General features: G+C 47.2%; 1 long non-coding RNA gene across 3 annotated transcripts in view; it reads right to left on the bottom strand.

Moving 5' to 3' along the window:
- Positions 1-10,253, bottom strand: part of LOC138302018 (uncharacterized) — a 442,874-nt gene extending 432,621 nt beyond the window's left edge. For all 3 annotated transcript variants that reach the window (XR_011205222.1, XR_011205223.1, XR_011205224.1), the window contains exon 1: positions 10,155-10,253. This is a non-coding gene — a long non-coding RNA (uncharacterized lncRNA). The remainder of the gene's footprint in view (positions 1-10,154) is intronic.
- Between the last annotated feature and the right edge of the window lie 7,659 nt (positions 10,254-17,912).

Raw genomic sequence — 17,912 nt, 5'->3', positions numbered from 1 at the left:
GTTCCAAAAAGCAGTATACACAGGGATGAAAGAAATCAGTACTTTGCAGGAGAGCCCTCAAGCATCGATTAGGATGCTAAGCATCATCATTGGGCTATCTCCTCGTCAGACCGGCACTGCAATGTCTGGCGGACCACCTTACATATAGTGGTGGCACTCAACCGGAGATGGTATAGCAGATCCAAGTTGGTCTGCAATACGCACTGCAAAGAGAGAGGAGGAGAGTGAAAGATAGGTTAAAATTGGCTCTGAGCCCCCGGCATCATGATTTAATCACTCAAAATGAGGATCAGGCCAAGATTAAAAACAGATAAAGGAGTGATTGAAGGGAATAATGTCCCACTATACTCCTAAAAAAAGGGGGGGAAGAAGAGGTGATGTACCCTGTCCTAATCCAGCGTGGTCGACATTTTCACGCCTCTGCGGTCAAAAATTTATCCTATGGGGCTTCATCAGGACCATGAACTATAACTTCTCCTATTAATAACAAAAGGTAACTGCTAAAAGGTCACTTACTAGACGTAGACTATTTGTCACTGTCAATTGGTCTGTAGGTCGCCCTGTGTAAGAGATAGAAACAGAGACAAACATTGGTGTCTATAACATAAAAATGTAAAAATGTGATAGACATAATACCCTGATAACAAAGTCTGTCACAATGGACATAATATAGAAGGCTTACCATCCACATGGGACATGTGCCACCACTATATGTAAGGTGGTCCGCCAGACATTGCAGTGCCGGTCTGACGAGGAGATAGCCCAATGATGATGCATAGCATCCTAATCAATGCTTGAGGGCTCTCCTGCCAAGTACTGATTTCTTTCATCCCTGTGTATAGTGCTTTTTGGAACAGTGTACTCAGTTTTTCTAGAGGTGGATGACCAGCTGCCAGCTGTCCAAGACAAGACCCATCAGGAAATCCTGGGTGGAATACAGACAGCATCTCTAGTCACAGGGAGGCCAAGCAGCCTCGTGGAGTTTCCAGATGATTCACCCAACAGTCAACAAACACTCTCTGCCAGAATAACCCCAGCCCTGGACTCCCAGGACCCAACAGTCAAATTCCAACAAACTGTGGTAGGAGTCTGGGTTGAGCTGGCAGACATGGTGTGGGTGGGAATGGAGACTGTGGTCGGTACCTTAGGGGTGTCCCACAGGTGCCTCAGTCCGAATAAGGACAATTGACATCCATACAAGGCACCTCCTCTCTTCTTCATGGGCTCATGCTGTCCTTGACCAACAATGAGGCAGATGCAATAGCAAATGCCCAGCCAAAGTGGAACCAGCGAGATTGTCAACAGGCTGGAGGCAATACAACAGGTCTGGGAGTCCATGGAGCAGAAGCTGGACTCCCTCATTGCCAACTTAGGTGCCTACCACACTGATGTTGCTGCTGTGTTGCAGACCTTACAGGCCCTCCTTGGTGCTGGGCTGCCTCATGTGTGCTGCCTCATGTGTTCCTACAGATGAGAGATGCCGGGGAAACAGCATCCACATCTTCAGTCCCTGATGTGTGTGTGCCTCCCTGAAGCACCTACAACAACCCTGTCACAGGAGGCACCACATACATCAGAGGATGAAGATGTAGAAGGAACATCTTTCACAAGTAAAATGGCCTGGTAGTTTTTCTCTACCAGGCCATTTTACTTGCTCCTTTCTCCTTTGCTCTGTGCTTAAGATCATGCCAGTGTCATAACATCTGGCACTGTCCTCAATGGTCATTCCCACTGTTGACTTCTCACATATGGGGACTGCCATTCTGTCTAATCTTCCCTAATGGCAATGTTCTCCTCCTCCTCGCTGAAGCACTCCTTTCCTACACATGTACCAGAACATCTTCACCCGCATGTCTGGACATCCAGTGGCTAAGTGCATCTGTTGGGGCTGTTATCAAATGTGGTGTGCAGAATTACTGCACGCAAAATCACAGTTGTAATTAAATTCACTTTGCACAACCCTGGTGTTGTATGTCTGTTAGAAGCATAAACAACAAGGACATATTGCAACGTGTGAAACTAACACACTGCTTACCAAAGGGATATGTGTAGATCTGTGAAAGCCACAAAGCCAAACACTGAGTGAAACATAAGTAAGGTGACTGACATCTATGTTGACTAGCAAGCAGTTCCTGAGGCTCCTAAGCATGTAGTGCTGCAGGTAGCTTGCATGTATTGTGACAACAGTTAAAATCCCAACACAAGTGGCTGGGCTAAGCAAGGATGGTAACAACACGTCAACATTCATGTGGCAAACAAATGGTGTATGTCCAAGACTGTGAGAGGCAGCTATACGTTTGTCAGGAACACATCATTGATTTAGGGTGAGTGCAATTAAAACATTTCAACAATGTGGGTCCCATGACTTACCAACACAGAACAACTGGGAATACATGTTTTGGGATGTGTATCTATGCACATACAGATTGTCACATGCATTGTTGAAAAATGTGATGTGAAACTATTGCCAACCTGACAGGTACTTGACCATAGGGGAAACACATAGTCACACATATCTCAAAGTACTGCTTGCAGAGCCAAATGTTATGCCTACCATGACCTGTGCAGACATGCTACCACCTAAACAGCAAATCATGATGGAGACTATACAGTAGGTAACAACAAGATTTATTGAAACTATAACTATCAGCCTAAAATTACCTGCACTACCTATGCTAACCTAAGCTATACTACCTTATCCTAAATTATATCTACAACTAACTTAGCTTATCTTAACTTCTCCTATACATTTAATTCCACATAACAAACACCAACTCCCCACCCCCTTAAAACACGTGGGCAAAGACAACAGAAACTACAAATAAACATTAACTAACTAAACATATACCCTAAACAAATATATATATTTATATATATATATATATATATATATATATATATATATATATATATGTATATTTAGAACACACATACCCAAAACAATACCCACCCCCTCGAAACACCAAAGAAAAACCCAAAAAGCCCCTCCAAGAAGACCCACTGTGTTCTAATCCACACTACACTAACTAATCTAACCCTAATTATCTAAATACCCCAACTATGTTGAAAACTATGTACAAGGGAAAAGTAAGTAGTGTCCATCTGGACCATTGTCCTCGTCAGTGCCTCATCACTGCAGCCTTGTTCACCCTCAGCATGTGCATCATTTGCTCAGTCTTATGTTCCAGTCTGGCAATCTGGTATTTTTAGTCTACAAGCTCAGTGCAAAATTCCTGCACATCGGGTGGTTCAACAAAGGAAGGAACACCCTTGGAAGTAGTTGGGGCACTCGTAGTTGTAGTTGACGATAATGGTCCAGTCCATGTAGACACTGCCCTGTTTGCGGCCTGAGACGTGCCTACTGTGTGGGTGGTTGAGGCAGATGGTTCAGTGGGTGGTCACACTTGAGGAAATGCCTTCCAGGAGCCCAATGCTTGCTCCCTCTCAGAGAGCCACCCCATCTTCAGGAAGCCCTCCTGCACCATATGGATGTACACATCTGCACACCAACCATCATCCACATATTGCTCATGTCCAAGCTATCAAGGCTAGCTATTGCCACACAATACCATTGAACCATCTTGGAATATTTTCAAAGGATAATGTCACCATTGACTCTGCTCATACACATCAGTTATGTGACCATGATAGGTCACACTCATCATGTTGGATTTCACATCAATGTCCCTCCTGCATGTGTCATTGCCCTTAGATCCATTGGCATATACCAAACTCATCTGAACAAGGACTGTAAGTTAAATGTAGTCTCCAATAGTTTGTGCCTAATATGGCAAGGACAGATGTATGGACACACTGCTATATGAAAAATGGATGTGACAAGAATCATATGTGAACATGGAGGGTGGGGCACTCACCCATGTCACATAGAGGAGCATGGCAATACCCCCATATCCAGTCAGGTCACTATCTTGTAAGCTGTGACATTACTTCATGCATAGTCCCAGAATTACTTGATGTGTCCCACTACGCTGCCCATTGACTGTATATGTGTCTGAAAATCTGGCCAGTGCTCTACACTGTCATCTCATATGTGGGTACATGCATGCCCTACATCTTATCTGCACAGGGATCTTGGAACAACACTCAGTAATGTGATACATTGAGTGAAGTTGTTTGCATTACATCATGGACACTATCAGGACCACCACTATCTGATGGTGTTTTGAGTGATGGCATGTCGTATGACAATGTTGTAACGACATCCCTCAGGTCAAACACACATGTCAAGATCTGTGAGGGTGACATGGGTTGGCAATGTTGCAACATAGACGCAGATTACGGGGTATTACACCACATGGATGGGAAAATCTACTGCATTTTCAAGTGTAGTATGTTGACCACTGTTCTGCTAACCTTATGGACTTATTCACATGGTCATGAATCCCACCATGACCAGAGTTACTATGTGCTACATATGGCACACAGAGCAGTAACATGTTTAGTGAACGACATCTTACCACCCTGCATACATATGTAGGACCATGTATTTTTGGCACATGTCCTTACTGTCAGTACTATGTTTGGACTCATACACCATGTCCAACATTTACAAGGCCCTTGCAGCACATGTTGCCACCAGTTGCTTTTTTGGTACACACATCCTACACACAACATCAAACATATACTCCATATCCATGTATTGCATCTTATGTCTGTAGAAGCATACATGAACTTGGTAGATGGCATTGCACACAACATAGAAGATCGCACACAATAATTGCACTGCACATTACACATACAGATTGACCCTCACCAGTAGCATTGCAGCCTGCAAAGCTTTGCCACCTCTCCAGTGGTATAAAGCTGGAGTCCACCTGCACGAAATACCATGAGACATAGCACTGTGAATGTTGAACAATGAACACTATGGAATACTAGTGCACATTTACATGATTTGCTAATAACATAGAAGACTTAGGTTAGTGAATACACAATTAGGCCATTAGACATGTCTCAGTGAAATACATTGGTAGGCAAGGCTGACATGTACATATATATGCTGGAACTATACATACTTGTCTCCGCTACATTGTTCACATTTTGCAGATTACTTCCTACTGCAATATTTTTAAAGCATAGCTAATTGTGATGGCACTGCACATACACGACTCATAGGACAAAGTCAGCCTTGACTCCCTTTATTCCTGTGTCACATTTAGTATCACATGTACATGACTATGCAACATACAACAGTAATCAGGCCATTAGTGGGCATAGACACTTGTCCCTGGTAACCATGTACCCTTGCACCATGAAACTGGTATGTCAGCATTGGTGCAAATCAGAATTTAGTGGCTAAGCGTTGGGGACAAGAACAGGAATATCTCATTTGTCTACTTAATGGTGCATTGATGCCCTTGTCATGGATGCTGTTTGGTGGAGACACACTACTCACAGCCCCGCCTTTGTCATAACTTGGTTAAAGGAGGCCCTGTGGGCAACACACATGTACTTGAAATTTCAAAGTAGGAGTCAGTCACATAGATTACATACTCACTCACAGTTCCACCGAACTTGATTCCCAGGTGGTCCAGAAGATCCCATTCCCTGGTGATGATGTCTTCCCATTGATGTTTTAATTGGTGGGCTGTGCGCCCGACCTCAAAGACACGGGTCATGCAGAACAGAACAAAAAAAAGCTCTTTTTGACTTGATTTAGTGGCTCTGGAGTAGGAAATCTACTTCAGAAGTGAGTTAGCACTTGCAAGCAGCCTGCTTTGGCTGCCGGCTCAGCTAGAAGCAATGCGAGAGAACGTGAGTTCTCACGCGCGGTCACTAGTGGCCCAGGAGAATCGTCACACTCACAAGAGAGCGCCAAAACCCAATCTTGCGAGTGTGAGCAAACTCCCCTCCCAGAGAACTGAATTTGGAAACTCTGCGCTACCTCACGGCGGAGCAGAGTTCTATGCCCAGGCCTAAAAATAATACTTTCCCCTCCTGCACCCGCATTTGAGGCCAACAAACTGTCAACCTGAAACCCACCCTAGCTTTTTCCCCAATTCAGTGTCACACAATTCTATGATGCACCCAAGTTCACAACGATAGCAGCAATATGTACATACAGAGAAGAGCAGTAGTTTTAGATAGTTTATCATTGTAGGCCGCATTGGTAAAATTCAAATGTCAACCGTGATAGTTCTCAGACCAAGAAGCAATGCGTACGCCACACCACCATGCGGTGTAGTCAATCACAGGATGTCACTCCCACTCACTTGCTCACACCACTATGAGTTGCCACAAATATCAGGTGGGCTAGTATAACTCTAACTCACTCCATGTACCCTAATACTGCAGGCTAGTGTTCACTGAGCTTGAAGACCCCCCTTGGTTCAAACCTTCCTCCATCCAGTTGCATGAGTGACCACCCACTCATGAGTTGGAGATGATAACACCCTTTCCTCGGATACTAGGCCACTCACGGCCGGAAGTGCACTTATTCAGGATCCTGGGGCAAAGGTGAGGGGGAAGCAGAGACATAATGGCGGATCAGGCAACAGTCAACAAATGGAGATTTAGCCACCACTCGTGGAGTTCACTCAGGGGTCTCTGCACTGTGCCTTCCAGCGTGGGCCTCGGTCTGCCAAGCACAGGGGAAGGGTCACTCAGGGACACATGCTGTTTACAGTGGCAGTCAGTCTAGCCAGGAGCTCCAATATACAAATAGTTACCAAATCTGCTCCTCCCTGGTAGGAGGCACAATGTCTGGGGCACAATGAATTGAGTCACCCCAGAGAGGTCCATCTCCACAAAGAGTTACAAAATCCACACCTCCCTGGATTGACACACAACATCTGGAGCGTGATGACTTGTCACACCAGACAGATCGGATCCTCCACAGAAAGTTACCACTGCTGTACCTCCTGTAATGAGGTGCAACATCTGGTACGTTATGACTTGAGTTGCACCAGACACAGAAAGTTACCAATGTGCTACCTCCCTGAAATGAGGCAAACGTCTAATGAACGATGACTTGAGTCGCACCAGAGGAATCCGATCACACATGGAAAGTTAGCAATGCTGTACCTCACTGGAATGAGGTACAACGTCTGGTGCACAATGACTTGAGTCACACCAGAAGAATCAAATCACGCAGGTACCAATGCTGTACCTCCCTTAAATGAAGCACAATGTCTGATGCGAGATGACTTGAGTCGCACCAGATAAATCAGGCCACACACACAGATGCAAGTTCAGTGGTGCCATCTGAGGTAGAGTGCAACACTGCTCTGGGTACTCCCCCACCTCTGAAAGTTGCAAGCAGTGAATTGGACACGGCACACAATGAGCATGCAGTTGGGTTTGCATGAGAGAAATGTGGCACACTCAACAAAGACGGGCCATGAGAGGACCTGCAACGGGTGAATCCACTCACTACCAACCTGACACTTATGCGTGTCATGGCCCCACAATGAAGGGCCACACCCCTTGAATGTGGGCATTACTTTGATTGGTTCTGCACCAGACAAATCCAGTCTCCTTGTGCAAAACTTGGATCTATGCCCGCACTGCTGCTACCAGGTAAAATCCAGCTGACGGTGTAGGTCCTTAAGAGGACACCACTATACATTTGACACAGGTAAAAGATGTAGGTTATTTGTGGGAGGTCTTGGATGTCCCTGAGACCTCCACAGAAAACAGGGGGCAAGCCAGCAAGCCCTTGGAGAGCACACTTCATAGTGCCACACAGCAGCAACCAGTTTGCCCAGACCAGCCACGATGCAGGAAAAGCCTGCGGTCCCCTCCTATGCACAACAGGTTATCTGGCAGTGTGTACCACGTTCATGTAAGTGTATCTTTACTTTCCTGCAGTGTGGCACCAGTAGTCATACTGTAGTGTGCCTTTGAAGACGGGGAGGGTCAGTGGGTTTCTCTTTGAACCACAGTCCTGTCTACCATGGGGCTGTGGAATGCAGATCTTAGTCTTTAGTTGGGTCACAATCTGGCTTCCAGAGGCCAAATGTCAGAACCTTTCCCTCCATTCTATCCGACTAGGCCCAATGGCAGAGATCTTAGTTCCAGTTGTGTGCCCACGTTTTATAGCTGTCACTGGGTAATGCACAGATGTGCTTCTCCATCCCCCAGAGTGGACTCGAGTTCAATTAAAAAACACACACAGCTTTTTATGGCAGAGAAATTTCCACTTTCTAGGAGTGGCATTTCTCCATGAATAGTGACTCAGACACCCTTACCATAGAAAGGGGTTTGTCAAGATGATCCAATGATAGTAAACAACATGAGACTGCTCTGCTGCAATCCACTGTTGCAGGTTGGAATAATTGTAACACTTCTCAAATGTTAGCCTATGGGAAGAAGAGCTCTCCTATGCAGTGAAAACACAAATGGGTATTCTTCACTCTTTGGACATTCATGCTCTTGTGCACATGCAAGCCTGCATTGTCAGGCTGGACACACGTTTAAAAGCACCAAAGGTGGAAGTCCACACATAGGCCTGCTAAGTCAGATGAGTTGCAGGTTTAAAGCACCATAGGAGGTAGTGTGCATGGCTAGGCCTGCACCACTTCCCAATATGTGTGGGAAGAAGCGCCTGGACTTTCACACTGTACTTTTAGTGGGAATGTATCCAGGGCCCTAAGGCCACTAGGTGAGGAATCAAAACACCTACCAGCAAGTTTGGGGAAGCACCATCTCAGTGTGTCAGGTCTAACAATCATGATATTTGTAGGTTTTAATTCCGCCTGATCATGTCATATCCTAAGTAATGACAACACAATTATTTTACCAAGCTCTTATAGTAGTAAGTGCCCCTAAACAAGATAAGACATAATTCTACCCTACTCTCACCAGAGCAGAAATGTTGATTACGAAGCAAATATATTTGCTGATCCTGTTTGAATCCTGATCTAATAATAAGCTTGATCAAGTGCATCTGCCGCCTTATTACTGATTAGACCTTGACTGGTGTGGGCTAAGGAGTGTTAAGGAGAGTCTGCTACAACAGCAAAGATTCCGGCCAAGGCGCAAATCCATTCCTTTATTGGTAAAAAAAAAACCTAACATGGACATGGTGGGGGTGCTAGGGCAGAGATTATTTAACTTTTACTCCCCACTCCCTTAGAGGCTTCATACCAGCAATTTGTTTTGGTATGACCATGTAACTCAGCAAAGGGACTTTGGAATGGAATGAAAGAAGACAAAGCAGGTGGCAAATGCATAACTAAGGCCAGCATCAACATACAACTCCTGACTGAGACAAAAACCTTAAATGGAATCAAGTGTTCGGTATTTTGCAAATACAAATGCTGGCTAAGTAATGAATATAGCAAAATTTGATTTTAAAACAGAGGAGTAGGCAAAGTATGGATTATTGTTACACCCCAGAATATTTTTACACCCTGTACAAGTTGATAAGTAACAGTAAATGTATTCCCTGTGGAGCATAGTCTATAAAAAGGAAAGAACACACTATCTGGTTTTAGTTTACCTCTGCCCATTTCCAGCACCACATTGTGGTATGGTCAGAGATGAATGATGTCTGGGTGGCTTTATATATGGTTGCCCTTCCTGGAGAAGTTTAGCTTTACTTTCACGACATCTGCCGCATCAAGCGTGAGATATATTGATAGTGGAACAGGGTACAGCATAGTGGATTTCACAATTGGAGGGACGAGGACTAGTTTATCAATGGATATGTATAAGGAATTAGGGAAATGTAGAGAGAGACACATAAAGGACATGCAACCACTCTCAGAGGCATGACACATCTGCCTTGGAAGGAAGATGACAATTAAGGTATCACAATTTTTAAAATGTATGCGGTCCACAAACTGCAAAACATTACAAAATCGGGAGGATGCAAACTGTTAAAAATGGTATGCCTTTTTTGCAAACAACCAACTGAATAAGAAAAGAACAGGATAATATTTCTGTCAAGCTAAACTCGATCCACAAGGTCTCAGAAGAACGAAAAGGATGGTATAATAAGGAGTAGACACCGATGCACTGTTAAGAATAATTTAGTACTAATCCCAGCCAGGCAGCCACATGTGCAATGGATGTTAGATCCACTAAACATTTTAAAAAGAGGCTAAACTTAGCCCCCTAGGGGCGCTACACGTTCATGACTTTGCATATGGTACTAGAACCACTTGTGATTATTATCACAAATAACTCACCTTTTGCCAGTCCAGAACAGTCTGCCTTTCTTCTTCCTTGACATTAGCTAGCCAGATAGGGGTCTTCCTATTCACTGCAGGAGGATGTGCAGGTTTTAGTTTCTATCTATATAAGGGAGAGCTGTCAAACAGGTGAATTAAAATAACTTGATAGTGAGAGTCAAGGGAAACTGAGAGATTCAACAGAATGAAGAGTTGACAGACTAGAGAACATTTGCCGGCATGCAGTGGCAACATAACTACTTTTCCAATAACAAACCAACTACGCCTCCAACAGACACATTAAAAGCATTAGCAAGAATGATCACACAAAAAAGAAAAATACATATGTGGCTAATCCCCTCACAAATCACAATAATCATTTAGCATTCATTCATTAGCTGTTTCTAATCCAAAGTGACATCTATGCCTCTCATTTGCTGCATTGCAGTCCTCTCCGTATTTGATGACAGACAAGCAACAGAATTAAGGGCCTCATTACAACCCTGGCGGTTGGTGGTAAAGCGGCGGTAAAACCGCCAACAGGCCGGCGGTAAAAAAAATTAGATTACGACCATGGCGGAAACTGCCAACATAGACAGCCACTTTAACACTCCTACCGCCACGGTGGTACAAACCAACAGCATGGCGCTCACCGCCAACAGACAGGCTGAAGACAATGTTCCGCCCACTCTATTATGAGAGGCCAATCCGCCACCTTTTCCGGGGCAGATTCAAGGCGAACAAAAACACGGCAGAAACAGGACTTGGAAGAGAAAACACTCATCTCCACACAACCCATAAGGAACCAGGATGAAATGGAGCCAAAACTCCAAATCCTCCCTGCGATTGTCTTCCCGCTTCTCTACCAGGAGCACGAAAGACGGCGGCGACAACCACGGTGAGTACTGCACCTACAACACAAGAGAGGGAAAAGAGAGTGACACACACACGCAACACGCAACACCCCCACCCACAACAACACACACACCAATACATGCTGCAACATTACATTTACACCCCCCAACCCCTCCTGGAAGAACGCAAGGACAAAAGGAAATGATTGTAACCATTGTAATCAATAAAAATCCATTAGTCAAAACTTTAAATACAGTATAAACGGTTATGTACAAGAACAATTGAAGTCCGGGTACTGCACCATTCATAGTCCGTGGACCATTGGGCCCAAAATGCATGGCCGACGCCCACACTCGATACCCGACTCGAAATGGAGAGAACACTGCTGGGCCATCAGATCAAAATTAAACAGGCACCTCAGGGGGAAGGGAAGGGGGGGCACCTCAGCCGGATGAGTGCATGACCCCAGCTCCACGAGGGGGCTCCATGCCCAAAGATGTATCCTGGGGAGTGCAAAGCCACAGTCTCTCAAGTCTCTCCACTGGGTGGGTTGTCCACTGCTTTATCCTGGGGAGTGCAAAGCCACAGTCTCTCAAGTCTCTCCAGTGGGTGGTTTGACCACTGCTTTATCCTGGGGAGTGCAAAGCTGCAGTCTCTCAAGTCTCTCCAGTGGGTGGTTTGCCCACTGCTGTATCCTGTGGAGTCAAAGCCATAGTCTCTCAAGTCTCTCCAGTGGGTGGGTTGCCCACTGCTTTGTCCTCTGGAGTGCAAAGCCACAGTCTCTCAAGTGGATGCCTTTCTCCACTGGTTCTGGAGGGGGCTTGGTGCCCAGAGTTCTTCATCCTGCCAAGGACTCAGGTAGTGGATGTGACACTCCACTGACGGTGGTACAACATGCAAGCTGCCCAGACTCCTGTAACTGACCACCAGCCTAGTACAACTGACCACTGGGGATGCCAGCCATGTCTGCGGTGGTGCCACTGGCTCAGGATGTCACGGGCCGCTGGTGGTGCTGGCTGCGGGGTCAGTAGTGGCGGTGCTTGCGGCAGACTCTGTGGCATTGGTGCTGGTGGCGGTCTGTGGCGGCGGTGCTGGTGGCGGCCTCACTGTCCGCGGTGCTGGTGGTTGCCTCACTGACTGCAGTGCTGGGGGCGGTGTCAGTAGCGGCGGTGCTGGTGGCGGCCTCACTGACTGTGGTGCTGGTGAAGGGCACAGTGTCTGCGGTGCTGGCGGCGGTGCAGATGGCGTTGCCGGTGACGGTCTTGTCCGCCGTGCAGGTTGGCGTCGACGGGACCTGCCTTTGTTTTTTTGGCCCTTCCCCACCTTAGATGGTGGCGCAGATGTCTTGCCACTTTCAACATTTGTTTTTCCTGAGCCCTTGGTGGCAGGTGTTTTAGCCTTCTCCCTCTGGGATGTGGGCAACTTTTTCTGTTTTGGAGGTGGGGGAATGTCCTTGGCCTCGCTCCTTGGGACACTGGCAGCCCTGTTGCTTGGCGCACTCCAAAATCCTACTATTGCTAGTGCCACTGTGCCCGGTGATGTGGTGGCTGAGGTGCTGGTTTGGGACCTGGAAAGGCAGGCCCTAGGGGACGGACGGTGGGGGAGGTGTAGGGAAGAGGTCAACATTTGAAAGGAAAAGCTTTTTAGACACACTGGGACGGGTAGATGGAGGGGGTTTGGGAGTGGAGGAAGAGGTAGTGGTTGTAGGAGGTGTACGTTTGCTGAATGTGGGTGAAGGTGCATGGGCTGGAGGCTGTTGTGAGGTGGATGGCTGTTGGGTGGGTGTGTGGCTGCGTTTGTGTATTTTGGGAGGAGGGCTCACATACACAATGGAAGAGGACACAGGGGATGTATGAATGGTAGTGGGGGTGGTGAGTGCACGTGAGCGGTGTGTGGTGATGGGTGTGCTGGTGATGGAGGTAGTGGCTGAAGATATAGTGCATGCAGGTGTGAGTGGAGACAAGTCTGGGAGGGAGGAGGGAGACGTGGAGGAGGGGGACACAATGGAGGCAGTGGATGTTGGTATGTCTGTATGGGTATGATGCTTGTGTGAGTGCCTGTGGGATGTGTGGTGCTTATGTTTGCCTGAGCCACCCTTGTGTGTTAAGCTGTGTGCATGCTGGTCTGATGGTGTGCTTGGGATAGGCTGAGGTACAGGTGATTGGGTCTGGGTGGAGGAGGTTGGAGTGGGGAGGCTAGACACAGGAACAATGGATGCCATCAGTGCTGAGGCCAGAGCCTGAAATGCTCGCTGTTGGGCTGCATGGCCAGAATGAATGCCCTCCAGGTATGCATTTGTTTGTTGCAACTGCCTCTCTACACCCTGGATGGCATTAGAAATGGTAGATTGCCCAACAGTGAGGGATCTCAGGAGGTCAATAGCCTCCTCACTGAGGGCAGAAGGGCTGACTGGGGCAGGGCCTGAGGTGCCTAGGGAGAAGGAGATGCCCACTCTCCTGGGTGAGCGGCCACGGGACACACGCTGAGGGGCTGCTGGGAGGGCAGTGTTGGTAGGGGGGGTGGCAGCTGTACCTGTAGATGCGGTGGGCACAGAGGGGCCCGTCACCGCAAGGGAGCTCCCATCAGAGGAGGAGTCATTGTCGCTGGTCTCTGCTCCTGTCCCCGCCGTGGAGCTCCCCTTGCCCTCTGTCCCACTGGTGGCTTCAGACTCCGTTGTCTCACCCTCCAGGGCCATGTGGGATGCAGCTCCCTCCTGCTCCGGTGACACTGCTCCTCCGCCTGATGATGCTAATGCACACAAGAACAGGGAGACCACAAAAAGGGGGGGGGTAGAAAGAAGAAAGACATGTTCAGTGCATGCAATACCGCTACCGTTGGGAGACACAACAGACACAGCAGCAGTCTGCACTACACCATGCACTTAGAGTTCCCTAATTAATCACAGGGACATGGGGTACAAGGCCTATGCCCGATTGCTGCACACATGGAAGTCACAGGAGCCTGACTAGGTGTAGATGGCTCTTACCACTGGTGGGGTTGGGGTGCCACATAGCCTGCCTCACAAAGGGTCCTTGTCTACAAAGCTCACCCTGGCCTAGGGTAACACACTGCCCACCTCACCCACCCAGACACTTCCTAATGCGCACAGAGTCAGATGGATGTGACTGTACTCACCCCCTTGTGGCTGCTGTCATGCCCTCAAGTGCCCATCCAACTCCGGATACACCACCACCAGGATCCGGAACATCAGGGGGGTCATGGTGCGACGGGCACCCCTCCCATGTTGGGAGGCCATCTCTAACTGGGCCTCCGCCGTCTTCTTGCTCCAGCGGCGAATGTCCTCCCATCTTTTCCGGCAGTGGGTGCTCCATCCGTGGTGGACCCCAGGGTCCGGACGTCCTTGGCGATGGACCGCCAAATATCCTTCTTCTGGTGGGCGCTGACCTAGAGGAATAGTACAGGGCAAAAGGAGAAACTTTAACCGTCCGGACCGTCATACTCATTGGCCCACATTCCCACCCTTGCTCTGACGCACATACACTCATTGTCCGCTCATGCAGGCCTCAGTCCCCCCCATATCTTCCCTCCACACCACTCCATACAGGCATTGCCCATACAGCATGCTCACAGTGTACTCACCTGTTTGTCTGGAGGACCGTAGAGTAGGGGTGTACTGGGGAGGACCCCATCCACTAACTTCTCCAACTCCTCCGAAGTGAAGGCAGGGGCCCTTTCCCCAGATACATGAGTCATCGTCGCTTCCAGACACAGGTCACAGCAGCACTTGCAATCTAGGTCCTCTCCTGTTGAAGGTCAGGTATCAAGTGAGTGAACAGACAGAAAATGGCAGTCACGTCCGCGGCGGTGCATATCGTCACCGCCGGCGTACATTGTCATTGGCTCCTCAGACCCATAGGGTCCAATGTTAACCAATGCAGGATTGCGCCGCGGTCTTCGACCGCCTACCACGACGGTGTAGAACGTCAGCGCTGTTACCTCATATCCCCTTGTCCCACCTTACAGGTCAGGCAGTCGCCATTTCAGGTGGCCACATGGCATTATTTGTAAATGCGTCACACATATCTAGGCCTTGCATACACACAGAGACAGGCACATAGCGGATTGACAAATGTGTGCAATTAAATCTTTTTTACTACCTCAGTGTTGGCTGACTCTGTGCTCACTGTTCTCGTCCATAGGGCATGTCCGCTGGGGCAGGTGAGGAGATGGCAGCATCCTCCGGTGTACAGACCGCTGGTAGACCTGTCGACAATGGAAGAGAAATATGTAATAGTCACCTACAGGCTTGATCGTGCCACAATCCAGGAACTGTGTGCCAAGTTAGAGCCAGACCTGATTTCAGCTATCCGCCATCCCACAGGGATCCCCCCTCTAGTGCAGGTCCTGTCAGTACTCCATTTCCTGGCAAGTGAGTAGTTGAAAGATTTGTGGGTTATGATACTGTGGGCGTATTCCTGTTGGCGTGATGGTGGAGGTTTTGTTATCGCCAGTTTATCACTGACCTTTGGTGTGGTAGACTTGTGTGGGTGTCTAGATTTTGGCAGATTCCGGCCTGTGGGTCGTAATAGCTGTGGTGGATTTCCGCGGTCGCAGCGGTGTGCTGGCAGTCTTCAGTCGGGATTTACCGCCAATGTTGTAATGATGGCCTAAATGTTAGGCATAGGTGGCAACTTGTTTTTTCAAGCACATACAGCGTCAATTCCAGAGACTGTTGTTTATTGCAAAGTGTGTGGTTTCACTAAGGTTGAATGAGTTGCAATGGCTTTGTGTGTGCCATTTATGCTGAGCAAATTTGTCATTTTTTTTAAATTACATCGTTTAGCCAATTGCATATATTATAATTGAGTTCAATTTAATTCAAATAGTCTTTTTTTATATAGCATATATTGAGCATTTCTATCCAAGAGTGAGTAAAACAGAGGCACTCACCAAAGTTAATCACTGACCAGACCATCCATAAGCTATCACGATATTTCTGTCACTCTCTGCATTAATCACAGTATCACCCGATTTAGACAAGGAAGGGAGTGGAAACTATGGAAGACTATGCAATGACAGGAAAAACGTTGCAGCTAATATCTGTGTGGTTGGGAGCTTCCTGGATAAAGTTTCCACTTCAGGTTAAGTGCTAGCAGAGCTTCATCAGTAACTGCACTTCACACATGTTTTCCTCACTGGCAAAAATTCATAGTTTTGCTGTTACAACTCTGTTGTCCCATCTCTAAGGGGCGCTGTAAACAATCTGTAGCCTGGGAATCACCATTAACACTCACCCAGAGTCCCTTTCTGTATCCGGTCTGCTTCCCATGTCAATATGGTATGCTATTGAAGAACTACATTTGCTTCCATGGACTTCAGGTCCCATAATGCACTGCCTGGTAGTCAGTAAGACCAAGATTTTGCTGTCCATTGCTTCCTGTTGGGAATAGTTCTCCTGTTCCTTTGTACTGGATTCTCTCCTCCAGGGCTTGTGAGACACTGGAACTGCACACACCTGTGATCAATGTTGTGCAGCCCAGCCATGTAACTCCGCCCTGGGCTTGCTGCTGCGTGGAACCTCTTATAAGCTACCATTTCCTGAAGCTCTTCATCGTGCATTGGAGTTTGCTTCCTTTGTGTACCATGTAGGAGGCTGGCCTGGTTTGTAGTGGGTACCTAAGGTACTTACACCTTATACCAGGTCCAGTTATCCCTTATTAGTGAAATGTTTACAATGCCTAGAAACCAGGCTCTTTAGGGGTAGTGTGAATAAGCAGCCACGGTGCAAAAGAAGAACCACTGGTGAAGTACTTCTCCCAAGAAGATGGATGCTGGTTCCTGGTTGATACAGATGATGTCCCACGCCGGATGGATGATTGCAGTCTGGTTTGCATTGCTGGATTTTGCCAACAAGCCTTGGCACGCGCAAAGCACGCAGTGAAAAATGGTGCTGCCCCGGGACCAGGAGGGACCTGGTGGACTCTACCCAGGAAGAGTAGTCAGAGGCATAATTGAGAAACCGGGTCCTCAGAATGGCTTGCTCCAAATGTACTGGCACTTAAAGATGGGGCAAACAAATAAGAATGTGTGTTGACCTCAGAGACTTAAACAAGTACATTTGTGTTGATTGCCAGCCTGTTCCTAACATCTTGGAAGCCTTAACCATGCTTGGGGGTGCCAAGGTGTTGAGTTGTGTGGACCTCTCATCCATATATATCACCAAGGTAAGTTAAATGATGAATCCAGGCATTTGACTTCATTTGTCACACCTTTGGGGGCCTACCACTTTATAAGGATGCCATTAGGGTGGTGTCTGCATACATGCTTCCAGAGAATAATGAAGAAAGTCTTAAAGGGTGTTTGCACGTCAATTCTATTTCCTATCTGGGCCATACCATTTCTGATGAAGGAATATTCCCCAAATTCATACCCAATTCCTCCAGTGTGGCTCAGCCTATCAGTGCATTGCTAAATACATGTGAAGTTTGTATGGTCTGATGATTATGGGAACGCTGTTGAACAAATCAAAAACTGTATTGGCAGGATGCCTACTCTGGAACACTCTGATATGTGTGTAAAAAACTATTTTGACCACATGTGCTAGCCTTACATGGTTAGGGGCTGTGCACAAGCAAATTAGGGACAGCAGAGAGCACGTGGTGGCATTTGCATCACATTCTCTCAAGGATGCAGATTAACGGTATTCCCTCATCAGGAAGAGAGCCTTGGTATGTGCAAGGGCAATTAAGCATTTCAAGTTCTATCTGTGGAGAATGCCATTTGTAGATAGGGCTGATCACATATGACTAGTTCATGCCTTTTCTACTAGGAAGGATAATGAGCTGACATCCAGGATTAAAAGGTGAATAAAGGTATTGAGTGACTTCAACTTTCAAGACAAGTGTATTATGAGCTCTAAGCATAGAGTAGCAGATTGTCTGCCCTGATTACCATTAGAAA

The sequence above is a fragment of the Pleurodeles waltl genome, chromosome 6, assembly GCF_031143425.1.
Source record: "Pleurodeles waltl isolate 20211129_DDA chromosome 6, aPleWal1.hap1.20221129, whole genome shotgun sequence".
Lineage (NCBI taxonomy): Eukaryota > Metazoa > Chordata > Amphibia > Caudata > Salamandridae > Pleurodeles > Pleurodeles waltl.
The sequence above is the reverse complement of the archived record's forward strand: the minus strand, read 5'-3'. Positions and strand labels throughout refer to the sequence as shown.